The following is a 13,772-nucleotide window of genomic DNA, read 5'->3' as shown; positions in this document are numbered from 1 at the left end:
CCACCGCCTCGCTGGAGCCCCGGGGAGGGGCTGGGGGAGGCCGCCCGGGCCTCACACCCACGGTCGCTGTATTGAAAGGTTTGCTTTGAAAACCTAGACTGCCGGTAACATCAGTCACAGCACAGTTTCTAAAGGGGCTTTTCGGAAATGTATTGAAGAAGCAGATGCAGAAAAGACGGAAGAGTATACAGCTCGCTAAGTAAACACTCCCCTGAGACCAGGTCCCAGAGGGAGAAACAGTCCGTTTCCAGCCCACAAAGTCCCCTCACGCTCCCTCGCGTCACCACCCCACCGCTCTCCTGGCAACCACTATCCTGGCTTCTAACAGTCGCCAGGATAGATGAGATTTGCCTGGTTTGGAACAATATGTAAACGGAGTCATATCGTATGTGCTCTTCTGTGCCTGGCTTTGGGCGCTGGGAGATTTATCTGTGTTGCTGCGTGCCCTTGTAGATCGTGCCCTTTCCTTACTTCACAGTATATTCCATTGTGTGACCACGCCACAATGAACTCGTCCATTCTGCTGTTGATGGGCACGTGGGTAGTTTCTAGTTTGGGTCTGTTGTGAATGGTGCTGCTACAGACATTCCAGAACAGTCTGCAATAGAACTTTCGGCGTGGAAATGCTCTGTATCTGGGCCATCCAGTGTGGCTCCCCCGCTAGTCATATGTGGCTCCCACAGGTCACATGTGGCTAATGTGACTGAGGAATTGGATTTTTAATTTCCTAAAATTATAAATAATTCAAATATAAAGAGCCACGTGTATTGGCCAGCACAGTCCTGGTATGTCTTTTGGTGACTGTAGTAAACATTTCTATTGACCTGCAATTGCTATGCCATAGGGCACCAACATCAGCTTCAGTAGATCCTGCCAAGCAGTTTTCTAATATTGGCCATATCAGTTTACACTCCCACCTGCAGTAGCACCACATGCTCCACAATACTTAGTATTTTTATTTCGTTTTCATGTTAGCCATTCTGCTGAGCGTGTAATTAAAAGAAGCCTTTGCTCACTTTTAAGTACAATTATGAAAATTGCCACTTAACCATAGTAAAGATGATGCTGATGATGGTTGGAGAGATTCTTGGGGACTGAGAGGTGTAATAGGGCTCTAAAGTTCACCACTTATACCACCCCTGCAGTCCCGTCTCCCCTCCTATCAGCTTCTCCCCTAGGAACTGGGTTAGGGCTAGCAGGGCATAGGGAGGGGCCATGTATTTAGAGGTGATCTCCCACAGCTCCTGTTACTCTATGTCTTCTGAAAATCAGCAGCGCTCTTCTTTACTGTCACTTATTGGAATCTCCTGCCTGAGGAGACGGTGAGATTGCCCGGCGGGCTGCAGCCATGGCAGAGAAGCCAGGTTTTGTGCTGGTGTAATTTTAGTCTGTAACTTAGCTCTGCTTTGCATAAAATGGCATTAACAGCCGTTAGGTGTGCTACCTCACTGGCTTGTTGTTGAGGAGCAAAGTAAAGGCAGCAGAGGGCCTGCCTACTGTGTGTGTGTGTGTGTGTGTGTGTGTGTGTGTGTGTGTGTGTTGCTTTGTAGACATTCTCTCTAATCCTCAGAATTAACCACGTGTGTTAGGTAATCCTTCTTTACACCTGTAGAAACTGAGGCTGAGAGATTAAGTCACTCCCCTCAAAGCCACATGGCTAGTAAACCATTGCAGCAATGCCACTGAGAACATCTCTGACGTTTTCTACATCCCTTCTCTGGGTAAACAGAGCCCTGGCTAGTGTAGATCTTAAAATTCTGGATCAAATGAGATGTCCTCTGCTAAGCCTCCCTTTGGACCCAAACTGATCTTTGATCACTTGTGTGTAGCCAATTAAGTGGGAAGTGTTTTTTTATGTTGCAATACTACTGAAATTCACTTTGTGTGACATACAAGTTCTTGGAAAATTGTGTGTAAAGAACTTTTTGTTTGTGGGGAAGGAGAAAATTGAGTACATTTTAAGTTCATTCCTGAAATGTGTGGCTTTAAGTATCCCAAAGTGAATTATTTAGTAAAGTGGGGGATCCTTTTAAAATATGAATAATAACCAGCATTTGCTTTGTAAGTTTGGGTTTTTATGTAATAAACAAGGGTGAAGAGCAACTCAAAATTATATACAAGATTTATCGAGATTTCCTCTTTCATTGAGAAGGGTTCTCATGTAAGTTTCACCTAGACCAGTGGTCGGCAAACTGCAGCTTTCGAGCCACATGCGGCTCTTTGGCCCCTTGAGTGTGGCTCTTCCACAAAATACCACGTGCGGGCGCGTGATTGAAACTTCGTGGCCCATGCGCAGAAGTCGGTATTTTGTGGAAGAGCCACACTCAAGGGGCCAAAGAGCCGCATGTGGCTTGAGAGCCTCAGTTTGCTGACCACTGACCTAGACCATCTGGGAGGTCCACGAATTAGTTCCCTATGGATTCAGGCTTAGCTTGGGTGCATTTTAAAGTCCCTGATCACTTGGTGAGCACATCGTGGGAGGGGCTCAAGAATCAAACGGGTTATTAGATTAGATAAACTTTAAGATCCGTTCCAGTCTTGGGGTTCTTTACATTAAATTGGTTCCATGCCTATAGATTTCATCTGTGCTGGAGGGAAGGGCCTTAGAAATCACCAAAGTTTAACTCTTTGCTGATACTAAAGCTTTTTGCAGCATCCTAGGCAAGTAACTGTCCCATATCTTCTGGACACCACCTCTGGGAGAACCACTCACCTCTCCACTCCACAGTGTGAGCAAGTTTTGCCTTATGTTCATGTGGAATCTGCCTCCTGTAACTTCCACCAGCTGGTCCTCCTATTCCCACAGATGTTTACTCCTTCTGTTGAGTTCCTCAAATATTTGAAGCCAGCCATTGATTCCTATGTAGATCTTCCCTTCTCCAGGTGAAACAGCCTCAGTTCTTTGACTGTCCTCAGCCTCCTGCCCCTTCTGTAGTGGGTGTTCTCAGCCTCCCCATTTCTTCTGTGCCTCGGCTGTTCTGGTGTATCCCCCACAGTTCCCCTCTTCCTAAACATTTGAACACTTCCATCGTTAAGTACTCTTCTAAGAAGGCTGAGGCCCACTGGAAGGCTCTCCCTCATGGATCCCATGCTCCTCAATTTATGTTTTTATTCTTAATTTTCAGAGGAATAAATATCCATTCTCTCTCAAAGTAACACCTCCCCTTAAAGCAGTGGTTCTCAACCTTGGCCGCACATTAGAATCACCTGGGAATCTTTTTAAAATCCTGATTTCTGGGCCTCATCCTCCGGAAATTCTGTTTCTTTGTTACTAATGTTGTGGCCCCACCCCATAACAAAGAAACAGAATTCCGGAGGATGGGGCCCAGAAATCAGGATTTTAAAAAGATTCCCAGGTGATTCTAATGTGCAGCCAAGGTTGAGAACCACTGCCTTAAAGCCTAGATAAAATTATTTTCTTCTAAAAGCAATGCTGCTTATTTTGAGTTCTGAGGTTCCCCACTCTACAATTTAATATTCTCTACCTTTCTTCTTTTCACCCTCAACAAGTAGCAATCTCTCCATATTATTTTTGGGGTCAGACTTTTGAATATTTGTCTTCACCATTGATTTTCCTTTCCCTCAGCCTGAATGGTGCTTACCTCCCAAGTGGTGAATAGGGGTGCCAGTTGGAAGTTACCTTTGCGGTCAGGTCAGCGAACAACTCTTTCCCTGATGCCTGATTCCCTTCTCCATCTTTCCTGAGGGGTTAAAGTCCTGCTGCTTCCCCTAATTATCTGAGATGCTATCTTTGAGATCAGATGGCTTCTCTTCAGGCTCGTGTTCTCTTCAGTATTTGGCATAATGCCTTTTTTTCCTGGAAAGTCTTATTGCAGTTTTGACACCCTGTACTATCCCAATAATTTTCTTTCTTTTAAATATATTTTTATTTATTTCAAAGAGGAAGGAAGAGGGATAGAAACATTAATGATTAGAGAATCATTGACCGGCTGCCTCCTGCATGCCCCCTACTGGGGATCAAGCTTGCAACCTGGGCAAGTGCCCATAACCAAATCGAACCTGGGACCGTTCAGTCCGTGGACTGATGCTCTATCCACTGAGCAAAACCAGCTAGGGTTCATTTTCTTTCTTAAAGAGTAGTTACTCCTCTTCCTTCTCCAGCCCCATTTAATACAACCCTCCAAGTCTCAGTGACTTTTTTATACTCTTGCTGTCCTAGAGTTTGTCATCACGCACACAGTGTCAGCTATCACTTTTATACTAAGAGGCCAGAATCTACAGATTTAGCTTGGTCTCCCTCTAATGTCCTGTTTTCAAATACCTAGGGGATAATTCTGCTTCTGCCTATACCACTGTCATTTCAAGTTCATCGCCATTCCCCCAAACTACTCACCTCTCAACTTCTGCCAACGAGTCCTAGAGTTTGTCATCACGCACACAGTGTCAGCTATCACTTTTATACTAAGAGGCCAGAATCTACAGATTTAGCTTGGTCTCCCTCTAATGTCCTGTTTTCAAATACCTAGGGGATAATTCTGCTTCTGCCTATACGACTGTCATTTCAAGTTCATCACCATTCCCCCCAAACTACTCACCTCTCAACTTCTGCCAACGGTATCACCTTTCCTTTTTCTCTTCCCTTTGGGTGGAACCAGTCAGTTAACAGAGGATTTCCCCGAGAGTCCCTCTTCACCTAGAGCAGAAGGAAGGAGAGAACTAACATGGACTGAACACCTTACACATTTCAGGCACTGGACTCTGCATTGCCTGACCAGTTTAATACTGGAACCATCCTGAAAAGTAAGTGCCATCCTCTCCATTTTAGAGGTAAGAAATCAAAATTTGAGAATATAAATATCTTGCTCAAGGACATTCAGTTCTTAACTGACAGACTCTAGGGCAGTGGTTCTCAACCTTCTTAATGCCGCGACCCTTTAATACAGTTCCTCATGTTGTGGTGACCCCCAACCATAAAATTATTTTTGTTGCTACTTCATAACTGTAATTTTGCTACTGTTATGAATCGTAATGTAAATATCTGATATGCAGGATGTATTTTCATTGTTAAAAATTGAACATAATTAAAGCATAGTGATTAATCACAAAAACAATATGTAATTATATATGTGTTTTCCGATGGTCTTAGGCGACCCCTGTGAAAGGGTCATTCGACCCCCAAAGCGGTCGAGACCCAAAAGTTGAGAACCACTGCTCTAGGGCTACTGATTCCAAAGCCTCAGCACTTTACTAAAATGGCCTCCTAACTTGTCACCTTGGCTTGGGCAGATTGCTGATAAACACAATTCTCATACCAGCACCAGATTCATTTTCCCCAGATGCCTCTTAATCAAAGGTACCTACGTTTTCTCAATCATACTATGGCTCCTCATTGTGCAAGAATCAAATATACTCTCAAGACCACTAATGACCCCTCATTACTGTACCTAATCAACCACATTTCTCATTATTTTTAAATGACCTATACAATCTCCTTACTACCCCATATGAAGTCTTTTCCAGCCACCACACTCACAATGATGGCATGTCATGTTCTCTTAATATAGATGAAATGTCCTCGTCTGCAAAATTTAGCTCTTGATCCAAGTACTTTTATTGATTGTCTCATTATCTCCATCCTCAATTAGAAAATAAGTTCCTTGAGGGTAAGGATCATGTTTTATGCTTCTTTTCTATTGCCTATAGAGAAGGATATAAATGAAATCATTTAGGAAAAATGCTTAGAAAAGTATAAAGTGCAATATAAATGAAGTATATTATTCTTAAAATTACTAATATTATAAACATTGCCAAAGTGTATTGCCTAGTTGCTGTTGGGCGCAGGTTCAGCAAACAATCAGCAGAAACTTGAGGGATTCGATAAATAAGTCAGACCCAGAGTTCCTCCTCCTCCTCCTATTTAATCCTTAGCAATATCTTCCTGCCCGCTCAGACTAAACGTGTAAAAGGAGAGGCACCTACCTTGCCCACTAAACGACTGGCTTCTTAAGGACAAGGATCACTTATCTTGTCCATCCAGTTTCCCACTCCCACCCCCAGTACCTTAGAATAGTGCCCAGAACATGCTCGATGTTTGATACATGTTTAACAAAAGGATGAACAACTGGAAATATGACTTGGAGCAGATGTTGGTGTTGTCCTACATGTCTACTTCCTTTGGGATTCTCTTCCTACCTCTCCATGTCAAATGAGAAAATGTCAGAGCTAGAAGGGATCAGCCCAACCTCCCATTTTAAAAATGAGGAAATGATCCCAGAGGGAACAGTGTCTGTCCCCAGGTCACCCCTCCTGTTAATGGCTTTCTGATGTCCTATTCAGTCCAGTGTTTCCCCCTCTGTGTTTCACTAACTCCCTCTTTTTAATGGCCTGTCCCTCCACCTCTCCCAGCCCTCTTCCTCTTTGGGAGGTTTCCTTTCCCACACCCCCTCTCCCAGCTCTGCACTCTGCATGCCCCCAATTTGTGTTTAATGTTGTACACAGTGCTCTTGAGAATGTAAACAAAAAATACCTCCAAGGTTGTAACGGTGACTATGTGGGAGGGACACAACCTCCACCAGAAAGTTACAATTCAGAATCTCTTCATGGGTTCTCTCCAGGGCTCAAATACCCTTTCAGAATTTCCTTAAGTCCAGAAACATAGTGGAATTTTTATAACAATAAACTGTAGTCCAGATGCTTAAAGTGTCAAGAAGTGTACTGGACTTCTAGAAGGCTCACAGCAACTCTGCAGTCCCAAGTCAGTAGCTCCATTTTACAGATGAATAAACTGAGGACTCAGAGAGGTAAAACAACTTGCTTAAGGTCACTCAGCTAGCTAGTGTCACAGAAGGGGATTGAACTGATCTATTTGCCTTCTCCAGAAAACTTCTTGAGACCCACTGACTGACTTCAGTTGGATGCTCACTTTCTCTTTTATGGCTGCTCTTGGTGAGGTCTCTCCTCTAAGAACTGCCTCCCTACCTTGGCTCTATCACAGATCCCATCTGTTTAGCATCTCTGGAGCCAGAGGAATGCCCTGCCTGCGCCTTCTAGTGGTCACAGGGAGATGCACAGGTCTTTCTGACGCCGTCTCTGAGGACCTCTGTCAGCATCCTCTGGCATTGGACAGGGACCCACCGCCATGTAGATTCAGGCTTCAGAGGTGCATTTGTCTCTCAGACTTCCCTGGGCTGGAGAAGGACCTGGATTTTCTGGGTCCCACATCCCTACTAGTTCTTTAAGGAAGACCCACCCACGCCTGACAGTAACCAAATTAACATAAGAGAGGGACTTGGCAACAACCCCAAATTCCTCTTCAGAGAGTCAGCAAGAGCATCTGACTTGGAGTCTATATAACTGATGTCTATTCTTAGCTTCCATAGTTCTTTGTTAATTGATACACCTTTGCCTGGTATTGTGCTAAGTTCCCAAATTTACTTATTTTATGTGCTCTTTTATATATATATATACACATTTGTTGCTTTTTTACAGAGGGGAAGGGAGAGGGATAGAGAGTTAGAAACATCAATGAGAGAGAAGCATCGATCAGCTGCCTCCCGCACACCCCCTACTGGGGATGTGCCTTGCAACCAAGGTACATGCCCTTGACCGGAATCGAACCTGGGATCTTCAGTCTCCAGGCCGACGCTCTATCCAGTGAGCCAAACCGGCTAGGGCTATTTTACGTGCTCTTGAGTAGATCTAATCTCTCTGAGTATCCCATGTGCAGATCGAGCCTCCAGAGCTGCCCACAGTCTCGCAGCCTCCCTTCAGATAAGTAAGCAAACCTGCTCTGAACGGAGTCTGGGTCACATAGGACCACTGCCCTTTGGGGAAAATTAGAAAAAGGCATTGCTTCCTCCAAGTGGACATGGCTTTGCCAGGTAGTTGGCTTGGTGGGTGGATATGAGTGTCTCTTGGGCTGGCCACCCTTATTCAGTGAACAACTCTCACAACCAAACGTGGTGGCTTTGGTGCCACAAGCATCTATGATTCCCTCTCTCTACTCCTGTAATAACATGATGCTAAATGGATATGCCAACCACCTTTACAGGACACCAACACAATCACTATTTGGGGGAAAATTCAGAGGAGGGAAAGTCCAGCCCTCTGCCTGGGTTTGCTTGATTTCCTTGGCTCTGGGACAAATGTTGCTCTTGTCACTGCTCCTACAGCCCAAAGAAGAGTTCCTCCCTTAACTGCCTGCAATTCCTACTGTAGAATGAATCCTTACGTCACTAAAAGCACAGATGAAGATGGGTTATAGACAGTGGTGAATTAGAGACTTACACTTTGAGGGCAGGTGTGAAAAATAACCCTGTGATGAAAGACAGCCGCCCTGGTGAGTAGCAGGGCTGATCAAGGGCATTTTTTACTCTGTTTTCTTCTGTTTCCCCTGATGCTCTTTTCTCTCTCCCCTTCTCTCCTCTCCTCACCTCCTCTCTCCTCTCCATCTTTCCTCCTTCTCTTCTGACTTGCTCCCTCTCTGTCTCTTCCTCTTGAAACCTCCACTTGTCGTTCTGTCTTCCCCTCTCTCCTTTCCCCTTCTTTTTCTCTTCTGACTTGCTCCCTCTCTGTCTCTTCCTCTTGGAACCTCCACTTGTCATTCTGTCTTCCCCTCTCTCCTTTCCCCTTCCTTCTTTCTTTCCTCACTTCTCTTTTATCCACTAACTGACTTATATTATGAACTTAAAGAATATCTGATAGCTTTATATACTCTAGTATTTATATTTAAAAATAAGGCATCATGAGCCCGTCATAATTCCCTCATGAAAGAGCAACTATATTAAATTGCGTTTTATTTGTGTCTAAGCCATATTGTTTTTCTGTGCATCAGTGACCTTTGATTAAAGAAAAGTCCTCCCCCCACACACAGAGTTTATACCAGAACAGGGAGGGGAGGGGAGCCAGCAAGAAGGCACTCATCTGATTAGCACCAAGGGGAAATCCTCAGGACATCAGCAGCGAGGAAGGTGTAAGATCATGGAATGTGGAAGGTGGGCCTTCTACTCCAAGCTCCCTGCTTCATTTCCAGGCTCCCCACTCCAGTTTTTTTGGAGAAGGCAAATAGATCATTTCAGTGCCCCCGACAGAAAGCGGAGTGCCAGAGAAGTCACGTGATTTCTCCAAAGCCACACAGCCAGCTATTTCATGGCCAGACCTTGCAGAGAACCCATTTGTATTTGTTGAACACAACAAATATCTAACATGGAGTATATAATTTGAGAACATTATAGGAGCTACAAGAGTTCGAACAGCTTAATAAGACCCAGTTACCACTTAATGGAATAACAACCTCCAGGGAGAAGATGGATCATTTAACCAAGAAATGCGTACTCACTTACCGGGTGGACAAAATCGGATTCAACCCCAGTCTATAGATTACATGTCAAATTCGCATTCACGCACAATAGGTCACTCTAATGGCGGGGTCAGGGATATGGCACACAGAAGATGATCTGTTTTCCTTTCAGCACTCAGCACACACACGCAATGACATGTTGGACAACAGCTCGCCGCAAGCAGCTGCTCCCATTACTGTCCTCCCTCCTGCATCCTCTAAGTACCTTCTGCAATAGCCATGTGATTCCTCTTCCAGGGTAGGTTGTGGTCTGCATCGGCAGGCAGTCTCCCTGACTGGCTTTTGAGCTTCTTGAGTCCTGAATCCCAGAACACTTTCTTCTTCTTTGTTTAATGGCGCTGATCACTTTTTGTTTAGTCTAATATATATATGGAGTAGTTACTATCACCAAGCACTGTGCTGGGCACTAAGAACAGGTACAATAAGCCAATATCATGGAGGGGTTGTGGGGATGGCCACATTCATAAAGAACATTTCCCCCCCTTGGAGATGGGAAGGGAGAACCTGTGGGTTCACAGGGTGCTATTAGCCCACCCAGGAGGCTCAGGACGAACTTCTGGGAGGAGGTCACATGAGAGCCAAGTTTTAGGCATGAATAGGAGTTAGTTAGCTGAAGGAAAGAAAAGTAAAACTAGTTCTGGAAAAGGGAAGGTGAGGAGTTGGAGAGAGGGGGCGTGAAGAGAGAGCTAGGGGCAGGTTGTGCTTACTGTTGTGTTACTACGAAGTACAAAGTTTTCCCATGTTAAAACCATCTCTCGCCCTGCCCAGTGTAGCACAGTTGGTCATGTGTTGTCCAATACACTGAAAGGTCACCAGTTCAATTCCAGGTCAGGGCACATATCCAGGTTTGGGGTTTGGTTCCCAGTCGGGGTACCTACAGAAGGCAACCAATCAATGTTTCTCTCTCTCTTTCTCCCTTCCTCTTTCTCTATAATCAATAAAAAATATATATTTTTGACAAAACATTTCTCTGTTTTGGGAAGAAAAAGGTAGACATGCATAGACTTTTGTTTTGACTCTATGAACAATTTCCTTTGGCTTTAAAACTTATGTTGGAGCCCTGACCGGTTTGGCTCAGTGGATAGAGCGTCGGCCTGTGGACTGAAGGGTCCTGGGTTCGATTCCGGTGAAGGGCATGTACCTTGGTTGCAGGCACATCCCCAGTAGGGGGTGTGCAGGAGGCAGCTGGTCAATGTTTCTAACTCTCTATCCCTTTCCCTTCCTCTCTGTAAAAAGTCAATAAAATATATTTAAAAAACAAAAAACTTATGTTGGATTCATAGAAGGAATTGTGTGCAGAGGAGAGATATGGGAACTATTGTACTATCTGCTTAATTTTTCTGTAAATCTAAAAGTATATTAATTTTTAAAATCCTTATGTTGGGTTTTAATTTAATTTATTTATTGAGGGCGCAGCCAGTGTTGTCTTCATTGTCATTGAGAACATGGACCTCCATGGAGGTCATGACGAGGAGCCTTGCTTCTCTTCTCACCCCGTTTCTCCCCAGTGCTTCCTCTTCTCAGTGAAAGCACCACCATCACCCTGCTCAGACCAGCCTGCCTGATCCCCCTTGTTCCCTCCATCTCCCTCGCCCCACATTAGACCATCACCTAGTTCTATAGATCGTACGTTAAGCTCTCTCTGTAATTCATCCAATTCGTTCCATCTCCTTTTCCTCCCCTCTGGAATGAGCCACTTCATCTTTCTCCCAGCCTGGCTTCTTCAATGGCCTCTTACGTAGACATCCCAGTTGTATTCGTCTGCTTAAGCCACCAACAAAGTACCACAGACCGGGTGGCTTAAACAATAGAAACTTATTTTCTCACAATCCTGGAGACTGGGAGTCTAAGATTATGGTGTCTGCAGGGTTCTGCGGTCTCTTCCTTGGCTTGTAGGTGGCTGTCTTCTCCCTGTATCTCCACATGGGGGGTGCATCTGTGTCCTATTCTCCTCTTGCTATAAAAGGGCACTTACAAGGCTCCCCTTAAAGACAGTGACTGTGTTGAAGTTCCCATTAAAAAAAATGGCTTGTACATAGTTGGCCCTCAGTAATCCCAGTTGGGGACAGTGTATGCAGGCCTTGGTCACATGCACAATGTCAGTTGTGGAGACCCTCACACCTGCCCTAACACCCTGGGGATGTTGGTTCTTCAAATGCCCATGTCACTCATAGCCTCCAGCCCTGCTCAGCCTGTTCCATTCCTGATGGCCCCTCATCCTTTGCTTGTTTTCAGCCCTGGCAGAAACAAAGCAAGCCCAAAATACACCAGCCAACTGGCAAGTGATGAGTGATTAGCTGCCTAGCTCTGAAAGGCTGGAATGAGGTGGCCTTTCAGTGCTAAGTGCGGTAACCCTAGCCCTGGCTTGCTGTAATTCTAGATGGAGGTGGTCTGGGCGTGGACGGGGCAGCACGCACAGACCCCGGAGGTCCTCAGCCGGGCAGTGGGAAGAGAGTGCATCTCCCTGTGGTCAATTGAAAATGTGAAATTAACACTCGGATGGAGCTGAAGAACATACACTGGATTGTGTGAGAGGATGGGTAATTCTATTTACTAAGGGAAGGCTCTCTGCAAGAGATAGGGTGGCAGGATCGGTGGCCCCCACTTAATCTCTTTCTTGCTCTACACTTAAGGTGAGATACCACATGTACAGGAAGATTCTCATTTCTTTTTTTCTTCACTTAATTTCTGCCAAATATCCTACAGCTCTGTAGCTTTGAACTTCAATTTCCTCACTGATAACGTGGGGCGTCATAGCCCTCCCCTCCAAGGGTTGTAGTGAGAACCTAAAAGAGCTAAAGGATTTAAAAGAATGACTGGCTCATAGAGACATTCCCTAACCGAGGTGGTTAGCTCCTACTGAAAGCAAGCCTCTATTTCAGAAGTAGCAGGGCAGTGGAGAAATGCAGTCCGCCCTCAGATGTCTGTGGTTTACAGTGTGATAGTAAATACCAGTAAGTGTTCATTTAGACTATGCTCTAGGGAAGGTCGGTGCCTTAATAAAGAGCACACAGGCGCGATCCGCTAGTGTTTAATAAAACATTCACTGTTATTCCGAGGGCTTATTAGGCCATTATTTTCTCCCATTAGCATCAGCACATTTTAATTAGTATAATAAGTGTTTAGATCAGTTTTCACTGGGGGGAAAATGTGGCTTGTTAATAAACCCAGTTGGAAATGAGTTTTTATTATTAAAATCAGGAACAGGGAAGATACATATTACAGTTATTCCTCACCCATGCAAGACAGAAAAAAGAGCCTGCTGTGCCCTGTGTATTTTGCCTTTCTGAGTGGTATCCGAGGCTAGATTCTCACACGGTCCTGTGTCCAGCCATAGTGTCAAAGAATTTGATTTGCTCCAAGCCTTAAGGTTATCTAATCCTGTTTCTAGACTGTGGATTTCCCTCAAGCAAACCTTTCACACAAGGCTTGGTTAGAACATCTGAAAGGACAGAGCTGTGATCAGCTTTCAGAACAGATTTTTGTCTATTTGCTGATAAAAGTGTGTCTAATAAGTGTTCGAGATGTGGCAGAATTTGATCAGAAAGTTGTGTGAAGCGAAGTCGTGCGGGTATGAGGGGAGGATGGGCAGCTGCTAGCCTTCAACAGCTCATATTTGGGAACTACTTATATCTACCCAAACAACTTAATACAGTGATGGTGAACCTATGACACGCGTGTCAGAGGTGACACGTGAACTCATTTTTTTGGTTGATTTTTCTTTGTTAAATGGCATTTAAATATATAAAATACATGTCAAAACTAAAAGTCTTTGTTTTACTGTGGTTGCAAATATCAAAAAATTTCTATATGTGACATGGCACCAGAGTTAAGTTAGGGTTTTTCAAAATGCTGACACGCCGAGCTCAAAAGGTTTGCCATCACTGACCTAATAGTTTGTACATAATTAAATTTGTTTAGGTCAGTTTGCAACAGCTACTTTTTAAAATATATATATATTTTTATTGATTTCAGAGAGGAAGGGAGAGAGAGATAGAAACATCAATGATGAGAGAGAATCACTGATTGGCTGCCTCCCGCACGCCCCCCACTGGGGATTTAGACCGCCGCCCCAGGCATGTGCCCCTGACTGGAATCGAACCTGGGACCCTTTGGTTTGCAGGCCAACACTCTATCCACTGAGCCAAACCATCCAGGGCTGCAACAGCTACTTTTAATGTATGGTAGAGTTAAGGACTTTATTTACCTTACTTCATATAATCCTTAGAACAAATCTGTGAAGCAAGTCCTATTATTATTCCAGTATATATTTTTTATTTTTTAAAATCCTCACAGGAAAATATGCCCATTGATTTTTAGAGACAAGGGAAGGAGGAGAGAGAGAGAAACATCAATGTGAGAAAGAACGTCGATCGGTTGCCCTTCATACATCCCCCAACCGGGGATTGAGCCCGTAACCCAGGCAGGTGCACTGACCAGAAATCAAAGCCAC

The sequence above is a fragment of the Myotis brandtii genome, unplaced genomic scaffold (genome assembly GCF_000412655.1).
Source record: "Myotis brandtii unplaced genomic scaffold, ASM41265v1 scaffold902, whole genome shotgun sequence".
Classification (NCBI taxonomy): domain Eukaryota; kingdom Metazoa; phylum Chordata; class Mammalia; order Chiroptera; family Vespertilionidae; genus Myotis; species Myotis brandtii.
Note: the sequence above shows the minus strand (reverse complement) of the source record.